At 41.3% G+C, this 12,683-nt stretch overlaps 1 protein-coding gene across 2 annotated transcripts in view; it reads left to right on the forward strand.

The window, feature by feature from the left end:
• The window catches only part of GLI3 (GLI family zinc finger 3), a 323,331-nt gene that overhangs the window by 189,754 nt on the left and 120,894 nt on the right, over positions 1 to 12,683 (forward strand). The gene's annotated exons all lie outside the window — the stretch shown is intronic.

The raw sequence follows: 12,683 nt of genomic DNA on the forward strand, positions 1-12,683 counted from the left end.
ATTCCACATTCATTCTGGATTTTTACTTGAGAAAAAAATATTGATCTTTTACATAGTGTTATTTTGAGCCAAACTTTTCTCATTTATGGACCAGTATGAGTTGAATTTCGGACAGTCCATATGCTTCTTGCTGAGCTCGGCAATTTATTTTTTTCAAAGCAGGATCAGCCTCAGTTACTAATTCATGACAATAACTAGAGCCGCGCAGATCTTGCCAGTGGAGCTGAGAGCTAGCCTTGTCGTGTGCTATGAATGCGAGCAGCACGGCACCCTAAGCCAGTGCTCTGACAGGCTGTCGCATTTCACCATCCACTTTACTGATTCATTTTAGAAAATCAGCTTCATCGTTTCTCTCCTGGGGGAAATGAGCACTCATGTTCTCTTCGACACAGCAGCTTCTTTTTTTTTTTCCTTCTCTTAGTTGAGTCAATGTGCCTCTTTCTAAAACTGCCTGACTCCCTGGAATTATTCCACCTAAGTAAGAAGAGCTATTCCTCCCTCCAAAAGTGGTCCACTTCTTGGCGCCTGGAGAGAGGACAGTGCATGGTAGATCATTAATATTAGCTGAGAAAGAGAGGGCTTTGAAAATAAGTAAGGCTTCCCTCAACCCTTTTAGACTTAGAGCTAGGAGATGAGTAGCAAGTTTGGAGTCTGAATAAATACATTTCTTTCCAGACAAAGAAATCTCTAAGAGGTAGATCATTATGGTAAAAGCTTAGAGAAAGAAAGAGGCAGTGGATGACCAGAACTACTACTCAGTTCCTCTCTGTCCTCTCCTCCCTCCCTCCCTAGATTCAGCACCAGTGTGAGCTAACTACTATGCCTAGTGGAGCTCCTCTAATAACTATTCAGAAACAACCTTCAGTCTAGCCATCTGCTTAAACTTTGTGATGGGCTCCTAATGTCTAATAATGATTTCATTCTTCTCAGTCCCAGGAAAGTCTCCAGTAAGATGCAGAGACTGAGCAAAACTTTGTGTTTGGGGGCATAACTGGCTTGGAATATTTTAATAGTGCAATTAAAAATTAACAGAGACAAGTCCTTTCTCCCCTCCTGTGTTTGTGCTCAACCCTAAATGTTATTAAGACTGATAAAGTGTGATGGCATCTCAGATTTTCAGGCATGCTTCATTTTACTCTGCTTCTCTTTATGGTGCTTGCAGATATTTAACTTTTTACAAATGGAGGCTTTGTGGTAACTGTGTTTTGAGCAAGTCTGTGGGCACATCTTTCCAACAGCATTTGCTTACTGAGAGTTAGCATTTTTTAACAAAATATTTTTAATGAAATATTTTTAAATTTAATGAATATTTAATAAAATATTTTTAATGAAAAGTCATTGACTTTTTTTAGACATAATGCTATTACACACTTAATAGACTAAAGTATACTGTGAGCATAACTTTTATATGCACTACTATGTGGGTGCTCAGTCATGTCTGACTCTGTGACCCCATGGACTTTAACTTCCCAGGCTCCTCTGTCCATGGAATTTTCCAGGCAAGAGTACTGGAGTGGGTTGCCATTTCTACTCCAGGGGATCTTCCCGACCCAGGGATTGAATTCATGTCTCCTGCATCTCCTGCAATGGCAGGCGGATTCTTTACCACTGCACCACCTGGGAAGCCTTTATATGCACTGGGAAATCAAAAGATTCATGTGATGCACTTTATTGTGATATTTGCTTTATTATAGTGGTCTGGAATTGAACCCCCAATATCTTGCAGGTAGGCCTATGTGTCAACTACTGTAGCTAACACTTTGTACACTGTGTAACACTCACTTCTACCCTAAGAAAAGAAAAAAAGAAAATGAACTGGGTTATAACCACATGTCTAGCAGGTAAAGACCATCTGTGTATGTCTTTGAATTTGCTAGGTTGAGTCCGTGCCTTTACAGAGTGACTTCTGGATAGTTCTTGCTTTCCATGATGATAGTGGATTGTCCTTTTATAGGCCAGTGCAGGATGACTGCCATCCTCTTTGTTTTTATTTTTTTACTTTGGTGGAGTGTGTCATCTCCTGCCAACAAAATTTAGCACACTTAGGACTCAAAAGGACACAATGACTGCTGCTGCTGCTGCTGCTAAGTCGGTTCATTCGTATCCGACTCTGTGCGACCCAATAGACAGCAGCCCACCAGGCTCCCCCGTCGCTGGGATTCTCCAAGCAAGAATACTGGAGTGGGTTGTCATTTCCTTCTCCAATGCATGAAAGTGAAAAGTGAAAGTGAAGTCGCTCAGTCGTGTCCAACTCCTAGCAACCCCATGGACTGCAGCCTACCAGGCTCCTCCGTCCATGGGATTCTCCAGGCAAGAGTATTGGAGTGGGTTGCCACCGCCTTCTCCAATGACTACTGAAGATGGTATTAATATAAATACCTATTGCAGTGTCAGATGCTGTTCACCACCAAATACATCATGTATGCATGCTAAGTCACTTCAGTTATGTCCGACTCTTTGCAATCCTATGGACTGTAGCCTGCCAGACTCTTCTGTCCATGGGATTCTCCAGGCAAGAATACTGGAGTGGGTTGTCATGCCCTCCTCCAGGGATCTTTCCAACCCAGGGATCGACCCTGTGTCTGCATTGGCGGGCAGATTCTTCACCACTAATGCCATTTGGGAAGCCTATTTAAATATATGAGGAGCCTGGCAGACTACAGTCCATGGAGTCATACAAGAGTCAGACATGACTTAGTGGCCAAACAACAACAACAACAATAATAATAATATATATATACACACATACACATACAGTATATATTTACCAGATGAGCCCAAATAAGTCTATAATAATATATATATATATATATATACACATACACATACAGTATATATTTACCGGATGAGCCCAAATAAGTCTAACAACACCTGACAGCAAATTTTGAATGTCACAGACTGTCATTATCTTCTGCAAAATTCTAAGTTGGTAATATGACAGTAATGAGAAAAGCTAGTAAAAGCCTTATCCGTAGCTGCCAGCTCCCCCCGCCCCCAAATTAGATATACATAAAGGTTTGCTACTGTAGAACTTGTGATGCCTAACATCTGGACATTGATATAAATAGCTGCATGGAATGTTCAGTGAATTGTAATTCATCGCTTGGTAGAATTGTTGAAAAATACTTAATAGTGGCATTTGAGAGGACCATAAGAAAGCATGGATAAATAATGATCAATGATTACAACTGTATACTCTATAAAATGTAAGTCATATTGGATGAGATTGCAACATGTATCTGCCTGGAACCTTCTTCCCTTCCGTATCCATGGCTTGCTCCTTTGCTTCATGCATTTCACTGCACAGACATCTCCTTATCAGAGAGGTCTTTGGTTAAGAACCATCTAATGACTAGGGATTGCCAGACTATGGCCTGTGAACTATCCAGCCAGGACCTGTTTTTGTAAATAAAGTTTTATTGGAATCCAGTGACTGTCACTTGTTTACTATTGTCTATTCTATGACAGCTTTAGCAATCAAGGGCAGTATTGAGTAGTTGAGATAATGAACAAAACCTATAACACAAAGTTTGCCAAGACCTGATCTAAATTAACACATTCTTTCTAACCTCACTATCCTCTATCTCTGCTTTATTTTTCTTTCTTTTCATTTGGGGTATAGTTGCTTTACAATATTGTGTCCATTTCTGCTGTAAAAAAAATGAATTATCTATATGTATATATATATACCCACCCTCTTGAGCTTCCCTCCCACCCACTTACCCCCATCCCATCCATCTAGCTCATGTCATTCTCCTGTTTTAAACTTCTAGGCTACTTTTCATTGCTATTCCCAACATTTCTCATTGTATATCATATCCATTCAAAAAAAGAAAGTGTCTTATTGTTTGGTTATCACTTCTCATGATCAACTAAATAACTGTAAATCCTGCCTCATTTTCAAGGACCACCTTAGACCATCTACATCCACAGTTCCTAGTCTAAGTATGAAAATATAGGTGTTTCAATTCCTAAACTTTAAAAATTTTAATGAGCTGGCAGATGGACCCCCACACACTTTACTATGCATTAAGAAATGAACACGAAACAAAGACATGGTGCTCTAAGGGCATATGACTTTTTTCTGTTGTGCAATATTACTTAAAAAAAAAAAAGAAATATAGTTGATTTACAGTATGTTAATTTCTACTGTATAGCAGAATGATACAATTAAACATATCAGTTCAGTTCAGTTCAGTTGCTCAGTTGTGTCCGACTCTCTGCAACCCCATGGACTGCAGCACACCAGGCTTCCCTGTCCATCACCAACTCCCGGAGCCTACTCAAACTCATGTCCATTGTGTCGGTGATGCCATCCAACCATCTCATCTTCTGTCGTCCCCTTTTCTTCCCGCCTTCAATCTTTCCCAGCATCAGGGTCTTTTCAAATAAGTCAGTTCTTTGCATCAGGTGGCCAAAGTATTGGAGTTTCAGCTTCAGCATCAGTCCTTCCAGTGAATATTCAGGACTGATTTCCTTTAGGATGGACTGGTTGGATCTCCTTGCAGTCCAAGGGACTCTCAAGAGTCTTCTCCAACACAGCAGTTCAAAAGCATCAATTCAGTGCTCAGCTTTCTTCACAGTCCAACTCTCACATTCATACATGACTACTGGAAAAACCATAGCCTTGATTAGATGGACCTTTGTTGGCAAAGTAATGTCTCTGCTTTTTAATATGCTGTCTAGGTTGGTCATAGCTTATATGCATGCATTCTTTTTCCTGTTCTTTTCCATTATGGTTTATCACAGAATATTGAATCCTTTTTACCCATTCTATATACAATAGTTTTGTTTTGCTATATTTCTAATGACTGAAATATTGAATTTGGTCATTGGTTACAGAGAAAGCAGGCCCTAATTGTAGTGCATATTCGCAGAGTGCCAGTTTCTTGGATAAATTCCTGTGTTCTTTGTGCTGTGCTCAGCAGTCCGGCCCTGAGCAGATATTGACTGAAGGTATTCACTGCCACTGAACCAGAAGTGGCCAGCTCTATAGAGCCTGCCGTCCAGCCTGTTGCGAGGGCCTGGGGGGTACTGGACTGTAACAGACTTTTTTTCTTTGAGTACAATGCTCCCACTCATGTTAAGCCTGGCTTCAAAGAAAACAGAAATTTACTGCCATTGTATTTATTTTTCAAAGTATGTGGTGGAGTAAATTGAACTTTCACAGAATTTGTCCCAATGGGAAGGCACTTTCTGGTTAGTTTTTAGGGTGATAAATACCATGCAAAACCCAAGCTGCCTCCAGCTCTTCCTCCGTGGTCATCTGTCCTTCACTTAGGTAACTGAACCCGCTTTTTCCACCTAAACAAAGACGTGCCATTTCCTATAGCTGCTCAGCAGGCTGAGTTTATTTCAGACCCTTCCCCAGAGGAACAAAGGCCGGAGACACAGGGCTGCCTGTCACTCATTTCTTTTTGTTATTGTTGCATCCCCACCCCTGCCTCAGCAAAATTCATGCATCCAAAAAAATATATATACATATATAGTATTCACAGATTTGTTTCCAGGAACCTGCTTGCTAACTTTTTGAATCCTAAGTGACAAATTAGCTAGACTTTTGCATTTTTGATGATCCGAGTCAACTAAGCACACAAAAGGAAAGAGCAAGAAGAAGGTCTGTCTTCAAACTCATTCTCTGAGTCCTCGGGTAGTGATATGTTTGCAGAACATATATTAGATAACTGTGTTGAAAAGAAATTTGAAAAACGATATGGACCATTTTTTTAGTTCTGATGTGATTGTAAAGAGGCATATCAGAACAGTAATGGACATCATTACTTTGAAGGTGGAAAAAATGAACCAGTTAAATGATTTATTGGTCCCACGTTTACCTCCTGTGTAAACTGAGCTGAATTGGTGATAACTGCATCAATGTTTATAACTCTAGAGTTAAAACTTCAAGAGTAATGTGAAAGATCTACCTGTACCTGGCACCTCTGTTTCTCCTTTCCTATTGTCTCTATCTCCCCACACACACTAGCAAAAAGAATGCAGAAATGTAAGGAGTGGCAGAAACTGCCTTAGGTCATGAGAGTAAAGTCCTCCCTCAGTATCCATGGAGAATTGATTTCAGGATCCCCTCAGATACCAAAATCCAAGGATGCTCAAATCCCTTATATAAAATGACATGGTATTTGCATATAATCTACACACATCCTCCCATAAACTCCAAATCATCTCTAGATTACTTACAATACCTAATGCAATGTAAATTTTACATAAAAAATGGTTGCCAACATGTTGCGACTTCCAAGTTTTGCTTTTTCGAACTTTGGGGAATTTTTTTCCCTAGGATATTCCCCATGGTTGGTTGAACCCACAGTAGTGAAACATTTCCAGTAAAGAAGAAAGATCTGTAATCGAAAGCTATAGATTTTCTAACGTGCAGCCATTAATATTCTGATATTAAACATCCCACATATTTATAAGTTATAGATATTTACAACATATTTATCCAGTTGCAAAGAGATTACAATTTCATTAAAAATTCTCCATTGGTACTGTTATAAGGAGTAGAAACTTCAGTTCAGTTCAGTTGCTCAATCGTGTCCCACTCTTTGCGACCCCATGAATCACAGCACGCCAGGCCTCCCTGTCCATCACCAACTCCCAGAGTTCACTCAAACTCATGTCCATCGAGTTGGTGATGCCATCCAGCCATCTCATTCTCTGTCGTCCCCGTCTCCTCCCGCCCTCAACCTTTCCCAGCATCAGAGTCTTTTCCAGTGAGTCAACCCGTCGCATGAGGTGGCCAAAGTATTGGAGTTTCAGCTTCAGCATCAGTCCTTCCAATGAATACCCAGGATTGATCTCCTTTAGAATGGACTGGTTGGATCTCCTTGCAGTCCAAGGGACTCTCAAGAGTCTTTTCTAGCACCACAGTTCAAAAGCATCAATTCTTCGGCGATCAGCTTTCTTCACAGTCCAACTCTCACATCCATACATGACCATGGGAAAAACCATGGCCTTGACTAGACGGACCTTGGTTGACAAAGTAATGTCTCTGCGTTTTAATATACTATCTAGGTTGGTCATAACTTTCCTTCCAAGGAGTAAGCGTCTTTTAATTTCATGGCTGCAATCAGCATCTGCAGTGATTTTGGATTCCAAAAAAATAAAGTCTGACACTGTTTCCACTGTTTTTCCATCTGTTTCCCATGAAGTGATGGGACCGGATGCCATGACCTTTGTTTTCTGAATGTTGAGCTTCAAGCCAACCTTTTCACTCTCCTCTTTCACTTTCATCACACATAAATACATGCACATACTTACATACATATACACACATATATTCACACATTGTATATGTACTTATGGAACTTCTCAAGTGGTGCTAGTGGTAAAGAACCTGCTTGCCAGTGTAGGAGACATAAGAGATGTGGGTTCGATCCCTGGGTCAGGAAGATCCCCCGGAGGAGGGCATGGCAACCCACTCCCATTATTCTTTTCTGGAGAATCCCATGGACAGGGGAGCCTGGTGGGCTACAGTCCGTAGGGTCGCAAAGAGTTGGACGCAAGTGAAGATACCTAGCACACATGCCTGCCTGTATATCTGCATGCTCATGTAAATATATAAGCACACACATACTCGCATACATATAGATACACCCTACGTATATATTTACACTCTCACATACATATATATATACACACTCATATACATTTAGAAAATACACACACATAACTGACATACACAAATATATATACTCACATTCATATATGTATGTACACACTATGCATATATATATATTTATACCCTCACATACATATATAAACACACTTATACATATGTATACATACATATGTATACATATATAAACACAAACATACATATACACACACACATATATACTCCTATACATATACTATATACACACACATCTATGAATACACACACATAATCATATATACATACACACACTGTATATATATTTACACACTCCTATACATATATAGGGCTTCCCTTGTGGCTCAGCTGGTAAAGAATCTGCCTGTAAGAGTCAGACACAGCTGAGCGACTTCACTTTCACTTTTCACTTTCATGCATTGGCGAAGGAAATGACAACCTACTCCAGTGTTCTTGCCTGGAGAATCCCAGGGACAGGGAAGCCTGGTGGTCTGCCATGTATGGGGTTGCACAGAGTCGGACACGACTGAAGCGACTTAGCAGCAGCAGCAGCAATGTGGAAGACCTGGATTTGATCCCTAGGTTGAGAAGATACCCTGGAGAAGGGAAAGGCTACCCACTCTAGTGTTCTGGCCTGCAGAATCCCATGGACTGTCTAGTCCATGGGGTCGCAAAGAGTTGGATGCGACTGAGTGACTCTGATTTCACTATACATGTATAAGCACACACAGTGGTGCTCACATCCATCCATTTTCCTTGCGCGCACCTCAGCCTGTCCTGGAGCTGAGGGGATAAAAGATTGTGTGATTGTCTCAATGTAAGTAGTCAAGAGAAAAAAAGAAGGTCAGCCTAAAGTATTTCAATCTCATTTTAATGATCAAAGTCTGGTCACTCCCACTTTGGATTCCAGGACTGCTGAGATACAGATGGAGGGAAGAAGGGTCCAATTCGAAAGTTTGCTGGACATCAGGGAATTAGGGGTTGGGGGGTGAAAGTGGAGGCACAGAAAGGCTGCCCTGAGCTCTACAGAGGGACTGCTCCAAGTCAACAGCCTGATGTCACATGCTGTTGGTGACGATTTTCAAAGTGAAAGTCCTTGAGCCCTTCGTGAGCCTGTCTTCATCTCTGGAGTGTGGAGAGCCGACTGTGTGACTCCGAGGTGGCAGGTCATACACTTGTGAGGGTCTTCCTGTGACCTGAAGCACAATTAGAAACTACACTGCACCATTTTCAGTGGGTTGACTTCCCCACCTCCACCCCCGCCAGCCCCCGCCCACCACCACCATTTTTGGACCCAGACAAATGTAGGACTATTGAGTTATTTTGATTATTGTTGCTTGTTGTTTCTTTGTTTGATGGGAGGAGGGAGTTAAGAGGCAGCTGAATTGAAAAGGCAGAAAAGTAGAGTCTGGTCCCTTCTCCCTCCCCCCACCCCCTCACCCACTTCCCCCCTCAGTGTAGCAGGGAAACATCCTTCTGTGTCTGTTTGCTTTGCAAGGGTGTTCTTTGATGAGGTCTTTGTCCAGGGGCCCCCACTGAAGTCTCAGTGTACTCAAGCTTTAGAAAAGGCTATTGGGCCTTCTTTGTTTTCTTTGTTGAACTGTTTATTTTGCTTTCTTCCCACGAGGTTCCCTGGCCTCGCTCTGACGACGCTTTTCTGCATGAATTACATTCCTGGGAGCCAAGTCTCCAAATTCTTCCAGCCCATTTGATTCCGGCCTATGTGATTAGTCCACAGCTTCGAACTGCTGTGGGCCTCTGCCAAGCAGAGTGCTTGTAAGTGCCCCTAACATAGAGACCTAAAGACATTTGGTAACCTCATTAGCGAGAGGGTCGTGCTTCATTCGAATTTAATAACATAGCTGCCGTTGAATCATCACTAGCTTGAAACTCACGGAAGGAGGGTACGAGTCACTTGGTTTTCTTTCAGTGTGAATCAGGCTCTTAAAAGAGGGCAGTTCAAATTATTATACTCATGCCCAATTCAGTAACATAAATCGTCCTGGGCTGGGTGGGAGGGGAGTCTGCTAGCTCCATTTGAGTTAAATCTACATTTGCAGTGTCAAGATCATTTTGCACAAAATGCGTGTCCATCTGCATAGAAATCATGAAAATTATTCAGATACCCTAATCATAGCCATCATATTTTCTTGTGTGGTTTCGGTTTATGATTGAGACAGAGATGGACAAAGAACGAACTTACGAATTGCTATTTTAAATCTCTATTAATACAGATTAAATAGTTGATTCTTTAATGAATTATCGCGTCATTAAAGGTACTGTTAAAGCATTGTGACACCACTGGACATAATTCAGCTATCTTAAGAGTAAAATTCTTTATTTCTGTAATTCACCTTTTACTGTTTTTGTTTTTTTGTTTTTATAAATACATGAGACTCTTGGCTCTAATGAACAGAGCAGAGTGGGGGGTGCTGTACCTCATAGGGAACATGCATTTATCGACAATGTGCCTGGAAGTAGTTTTGACTTGAAACTTTCCCAGAGACGGCTGGAGAGATTTTTCAGAAGTGATTGAACACACAACCTGTGATGAAAATTATATGCAGTGTGATGATTTAGATTTAGCCACTAAGTCGTGTCCAACTCTTGCAACCCCATGGACTGTAACCTGCCAGACTCCTCTGTCCATGGAATTCTCCAGGCAAGAATGCAGTGTAAATACACATATATACACAGAAGCTCTTCCTTAAAACTGTGGTCCCAAGTACTGTGACCAGGGCCTGGTTCTGGTTTCTTAGGATGCTTTATTTTCTTGCTGGTCCCGGTTTGAAGTGGGCTCTTGGTGTCGGATCTTTATGGATGCTTACTGTGGGGTCCATACTTTCTGTGAGAGTCCACATTCTCTTTGGCAAATAAATGCCGAAACCATTCTGTGGGATCATGATTCTTCCTCACACAGGGAAAGATTTGTCTGAAAGAAGGGAGTTAAACCTCTTTTGGCTAGAAAAGCCCCTTTCTCCTTGGAGTGGGCTCTGGAAATAGATTCCCCAGCGAGTGAAACACAGCTACCATAATAGTTCCTGGGTAACATAATTAAAAGTCCCTCATGAGTAGAACCGGAGAAGGCAATGGCAACCCACTCCAGTACTCTTGCCTGGAGAATCCCATGGACAGAGGAGCCTAGTAGGCTGCAGTCCATGGGGTTGCTAAGAGTCAGACAGGACTGAGTGACTTCACTTTCACTTTTCACTTTGACGCACTGGAGAAGGAAATGGAGACCCACTCCAGTGTTCTTGCCTGGAGAATCCCAGGGACAGGGGAGCCTGGTAGGCTGCCATCTATGGGGTTGCATAGAGTCAGCCACAACTGAAGCGACTTAGCAGCAGCAGCAGCACGAGTAGAACTGGATTACAGCTCTGCTGAGTAATCGCCTCTGAGCACTCCTCCTCCCCACCCAATAGGATGTTGTTGACATTAACCCAGGATAATGGTTTTTTTTTACCCAGGTTTCAAAGTATAATTCCAGAAAACTCCAACATAACTGGATTGGCACCTGGCTTCTGATGAACCTTTGTTCTTCTTTTTTTTAATAACAAGACTTTAATTTTTTTTCTGGTCATCCCACATGGCATGCAGAATCTTCCCCAACCAGGGATCAAGCCTATGCCCCCTGTATTGAAAGCAGAGTCATAACCACTGGACCATCAGTCCTAGAATGATCCTCTGCTTGAAGCCACTTTATAAGCTGTTTTCATAAACATGGGCCGCAGTTGAGTTCCATCTTAACTCTGCCACAGATCAACTGGGTCCTTGAAGACGTGCCTTGACTTCTCAAGCTCTCCTTGTTTTCATCTGTGAAATAAAGCGGTTGGATTAAATGATCTCTCAGATCTCTCCTGAATATCCCGTGGTTATGGAAAGTTTAGGTTTATTCACAGCTTTTTTACTTAGAAGAGGAATCTGTGACAACATCATGACCCTAAAACCTACATGCCCATAGGCAAGTTTTTTCTCTTGCCCTCTGTCCTCATGTACAGATCTGCTGAGAGTGTTTTGTATAAAGTCTGGTTGTACCTTCTGCAGTTTCCCCCACATTCCCTAGTGATGCTGCACGTGTTCCTGGGCCACCAACTCCACATGTGCCACGTGAATGTGTGAATGTAGCTCAGATTGATTGCCTTTGGAGGGAGAAGGTCACTGGAAAACTGTACTGCCCTGTTTGATTAAAAGCTTCAACAATGTTAAAATATAAGGACTTAAACATAGATGCCCATATTTGTATTTGTCTTGGAGGAGTTTTCCTTTGTGTTTAAAATTATAGACTTGATTTGAATTCAGCGTGGGTAAATACTAGCAGATTACCTATGCTGCCCAAGCCCAATTTCATTATTCAATCCCATTTGATACCAAGAATTCAAGGAAGGAACGAATGATAGCACACAACACAGTCTCATCATAAGTATTTGGCAAATGGCAGAATGACTGAATACATGTCTGTTACTGTATTTAAGCTTTCTATTCAAACTTGTTCATCATTTTTTCACCTTTTAACATCTCTGAAATTGGAATGTATCTTACAAGCAGTCATGTTTTTATAGTCGCTTTTGATGAGGTGGCAGCATGAGGAAGTCTCAGGTATCTCTTTAAATTTTATTTTGTTGTTTCTTTAAATTAAAATTATAGTAATTTTATTTGGCTGCACCGAGTCTTATTTGTGGCATGTGGGATCTTCGGTCTTTATTGTGGCATCTTTAGTTGTGGATGCGAACTCTTAGATGTGGCATGTGGGATCTAGCTCCCGGACCAGGGATCAAACTCGGGCACCCTGCATTGGGAGCGCAGTCTTAGCTACTGGACCCCAAGGCAAGTCCCTAAAATTTAATTTAGTGTTAATTTTATTTTGTTAGTTTTACAGGTACAGCAAACAGGTATCTTAATAAAGTTATTTTGTCTTAGATGTTTCCTTTTGTGCAAGTATACAGTGATCTGTAACAAAATCTGACTAAACCCGAAAGAGCTCTTTTCATAAGTATTAAGTGAAAATTGAAAATGATAAGAAAGAACTGTTCTTCTGAGTGGTTCCTAAAATAAT

This window comes from Moschus berezovskii, chromosome 3 (genome assembly GCF_049115385.1).
Source record: "Moschus berezovskii isolate FMDL1 chromosome 3, NW_MosBer_1.0, whole genome shotgun sequence".
Lineage (NCBI taxonomy): Eukaryota > Metazoa > Chordata > Mammalia > Artiodactyla > Moschidae > Moschus > Moschus berezovskii.